The sequence below is a fragment of the Mus caroli genome, unplaced genomic scaffold (genome assembly GCF_978045245.1).
Source record: "Mus caroli unplaced genomic scaffold, Mus_caroli_1 scaffold_4, whole genome shotgun sequence".
In the NCBI taxonomy this organism is placed as follows: Eukaryota; Metazoa; Chordata; class Mammalia; order Rodentia; family Muridae; genus Mus; species Mus caroli.
Window position 1 is genome coordinate 113,760,641 of NW_028227259.1, and position 4,600 is coordinate 113,765,240.

At 41.4% G+C, this 4,600-nt stretch overlaps 1 non-coding gene across 1 annotated transcript; it reads right to left on the reverse strand.

Annotated features, from left to right (window-relative positions):
• Positions 1–2,315: 2,315 nt before the first annotated feature.
• Trnam-cau (transfer RNA methionine (anticodon CAU)) lies at positions 2,316–2,388 on the reverse strand. The gene has a single exon. It is a non-coding gene; the product is annotated as a tRNA-Met (tRNA).
• Between the last annotated feature and the right edge of the window lie 2,212 nt (positions 2,389–4,600).

A 4,600-nucleotide genomic window follows, 5' to 3' on the forward strand; every position in this document is an offset into this window, starting at 1 on the left:
AGAAAGAAATAAAATATTAAACACCAACAAACCAAATAACCCAATTAAAAAATTGGCTACAGAGCTAAACAGAGAATTCTCAACAAAGGAATCTCAGGTGGCCCAGAAGCACTTAAAGAAATGCTCAACATCCATAGTCATCAGGGAAAGGCAAATCAAAACAACCTTTAAGATTCCATGTTACACCAATCAGAATGGCTCACATAAAAAACTCAAGTGACAGCACATGCTGGCAAGGATGTGGCACAAGGAGAACAATCCTCCATTGCTGGTGGGATTGCAAATGAACAACTACTCTGGAAATCAATCTGACAGTTTCTCAGAAAATTGGTAATACTTTTACCTGAAGACCCAGCTATACCACTCCTGGATATACACCCAAAAGATACTCTACCATACAACAAGGACACTTGCTTAACTATGTTCATAGCAGTTTTAATCACAATAGCCACAAACTGGAAACAACCTTGATGTCCCTCCACCAAAGAATGGATACAAAAAATGTGGTTCATTTACTCAGCTATGAAAAACGAGGACTTCATGAATTCTGCAGGCAAATGGATGGAATTAGAAAATATCATCCTGAGTGAGGGAACCTAGATCCAAAAGGACATGCATGGTGTGTAGTCACTGATAAGTGAATACTAGCCATAAAGTACAGGATACCCAAGATACACCCCACAGAAACAAAGAAGTTAAACAAGGAGGGCTGAAGTGGGGATGCTTGAATCTCACTTAGAAGAGGGAACAAAATAGTCATAGAAGGCAGAGGAAGGGAGGGAAGTGAGTGGGAGAGGGGAGGAGGAGGGGAATGGGGGCCAGGATCAGGTGTGCTTATAGACAGGAGAGAGACCCAGAGGGCTAGGAAGATAAATTAATGATCCAACTACTATCCTCAGAAAGAACTTAGAGGTGTAGATTGTTATTAATAATCACCACCTTTTCAAAGAGTTTGGTTATGCAGATGGTTAGTAAAGTTATAGTAAGATATTTTTGCCAGTGACTTGGATGTAGAAAATATTGAGGAAAATTTAACAGAAAAGCACACTCTTGATAGCCTAGCTAGGGCTTTTCTGAAGTCAGGGAGCAAGAACAATGGCAGCCTGGCTAGTACTAGCAGACAAAACTTGCTTGCCTAAGATGGGTTGGTGATCAACATGATGACTGATTTTTTTAATACTCATTTTTGCCCTCAGCTTCTTGATACGATTCAATAAAAAATTGCTAGCACGAGGCCAATTGACCTGTCAGGGTGGGAGATTGTGAAGGGCTCGCTTTCTCACGGTATGGTCTCTGAAAAATAAGTGTTACTGAGTATTTTGTTGTTGTTGTTGTTGTTTTCGAGGCAGGGTTTCTCTGTGTAGCCCTGGTGAAGGAAGATGAAATATTGTAACTTGTGAGTTGTTTAGGAGTCCCTGCCCCGGCCTGGGGCTGAGAACAAAGCAGAGCAGGCCCAGGCATGCCAGGGCAGGGGCAGGGCTGTTGTTAAGGCATTCCTAAGAACATCTTGACTGTAAAGATGGAAAGGTATGCAAGGACAAACAGGGCTATATTATCTGAGTCAACACCATCTGGCCGGAACCTCCCCTCAACCCGAGGACAAGCAGGGTTATCTTGTCTGAGTCAACACCATCTGGCCGGAACCACCCCTCTGTCTATTATGTGAACAAAGATAAGCCCCAAGCCCACCACAACAAAGTCCTGATGCCCCTTTTTGCTGACATGTAATCTTTCTGTTAATATTTAAATGAACCAATCCCGTACCTTTGTCAAAATTCCTCGTTCCCCTAACCCTTTGCTTCTTTAAAAAACCCTAGCTTCTGAGCCCCAGGGTCGACTCCCCTGCCTCCTGTGTGAGGTACCTGTCGGCCCAGAGCTCTGCCAATAAAGCCTCCTGCGTCTTGCATCAAGAAGGATTCTTGTGTTTGTGGGTGCATCCTGTCCCTGGACTAGAGTGGTGGTCCCCATATCTGGGGGCCTACACTGGCAGTCCTGGAAATCACTCTGTAGACCAGACTGACCTAGAACTCAGAAATTTGCCTGCCTCTGCTCCCCAAGTGCCACCACTGCTCGGCTAAAATTAAAGGTTTAAGTATTAGTGTTTAAAACTGAGGTTGAAGCAGGGCATGGTGGCCCACGTCTTTAATCCCAGCACTCGGGAGGCAGAGGCAGGTGGATTTCTGAATAGGAGGCGAGCCTGGTCTACAAAGTGAATTCCATGACAGCCAGGGCTATACAGAGAAACGCTGTCTTGAAAAACCACTAAATAAATAAATGAATGAATAAATAAATAAATAAATAAATAAAACTGAGGTTGACCCCTCTGAGGTTCAAACTCAGGACCTTCAGATTATGAGACTGACGCACTGCCTACTATGCTAAGGAGGCACCTGTAGTAATTTTTAATGTGAATTAAGTGTACTATAGGTCGGTTCATTAATGAGGGTATGAGCACAAGGACATCTTGGAAGTGACCAGGAATTCTGGGGTTGTTGGCACCCGCACAAAACAGCTCCAATGTGAGGGATGTTTAATGGTGAGAATGGCTGTCAGCTAAGTACTACTCACGCCATCAAGCTGTCAGTTCTTATGGCTGTCAATGTGCCTGCACTGGCTATTTCAAACCTCACAATTTCCTAACACTAAGCATCTTTGAGCTGAGACACAGAGGCCCCATAGAGCCGTGCTAGACTTGTGGTAAATGCTTGCCTAGTGAAACCTTTTCTCTTATTCTTTCAGCCACATCCTTTGAATGTCATTCCTGAGAAAAGACTTAGGCATTTGATTCTGATTCTTCTGATATCACACAGGCTCATGCAGGAAGGAGGAAGGGCACTGGTGGCTGCCAGTGGAGAACAGGCCCATTATTGATGGCAGGAGTGGTGTGGGGCCTCGTCATTTCTGTTCCTCCTGAGGATGCTATTTTAAAGAAAACTGTTCCTCATGACTGAAGATTTTCTCACATAAGACATAGACCAGCAGCAGGTGTGCCAGTGACATGTCATGACATCACTCTCCACATAGGCATAGGGGAGTTCACACATTGTGGATATGGTAGAAGAGACTGTTGCTGGGTAGGAGGTGTGAGAATTGCAGTTTCTTGTTTTCACCAGGATCTCTATTTCTCTTCCACAGTACTGAATGACTCATTCTGTTTCATTTTCTCTTTGTTAAAGTTTATGGGTTTTTTTCCTGTTGAATTTGTCAAATAGCAGGCAGTATTCCTAGAGAAGTCTATTTTCTAGTGTCACCTTGTGTCCAGGACCTTGTTTGCATGACCTTAAGTAGGACACAAGTGGAAGACAGCATTGAGGGTACCCCCTGGTGGCTTCTACTGAACCAATTTCATATAATAAGATGATGATGAAAGACGAACTCTAAGAAAGGTGCTATACTGTGTACAGTAAATTTCCTTTAAACAAATATTCATGTGTGGTGCTTATTTTATTAGAAATATTTTATAATTGCTTTATAAAAAAATTAATAGTTATATAATATGTATAAATACATGTTAGAAATAAAAAAGTTAAAATAAAAATTAAATTAAAAAAAAGTATTTGAGTCTTTAATTTAAAAAAAAAAAAAATTGGCCGGGCGGTGGTGGTGCACGCCTTTAATCCCAGCACTTGGATGGCAGAGGCAGGTGGATTTCTGAGTTCGAGGCCAGCCTGGTCTACAAAGTGAGTTCCAGGACAGCCAGGGCTACACAGAGAAACACTGGCTTGAAAATCCAAAAAAAAAAAAAAAAAAAAAAAAAATTGTTTCACGGTGAGTCTTTGAAGCACATTTTCAGTAGCCTATTCCCAATGTGATCAGTCCTCTAGCTGGAGGATATAATGTGCAAACTCACCCAATTCCATGTATTTTGAATGACTGCCCTCCCACACAAAAGTGAATATTATGATCTGTATTTTGGATGCTAATTTAAGCATCTGGGTAACATGTCATCTTCTTCAAATACCCATAGAGCCTTTTGCCATCTCAAATAAATTTCACCTACCTTCTTAGGAAGACGAGACAAGCATTCTCCCTTTTTTGGGGGGCAAGGGTTTTGCATTTTCTTTTTTTATTATTATTAAAGATTTATTCATTTATTCTGTAGAGTGTTCTGCCTGCACGCCAGAAGAGGGCACTAAGATCACATTACAAATAGTTGTGAGCCACCGTGTGCTTGCCGGGAATTGAATTCAGGACCTCTGGAAGTGCAGTCAGTGCATTCAACCTCTGAGCCATCTCAACAGTGCAGTTTTCTTCTTCACGTAACTTCACAGTATAACTGTATCCATAATTTAGCTAATTACTTAAATTAAATTTTCTAATAATGAACAAATTTGTAGTAGATCAAGATGACTAGACCGAAGAAATATACATTGCCCTTAAAAACAGGTTTCAATACCATACTCTGTTAACAATGAATGTGTGCGTCTGAAAGCTGCTCTCTTAATTTGCTAATACACAATTAATTGTTGAGCACACTCTAGAGAAATAACACTTTTTAGTTTAAGGTTTGCTAGGGCAAATTTCAGGAAATAACACACTGTAAAGTTAGTTTCAAGCCAATCACAAAAGAACTCACTTGATATGCACTCACTGATAAGTG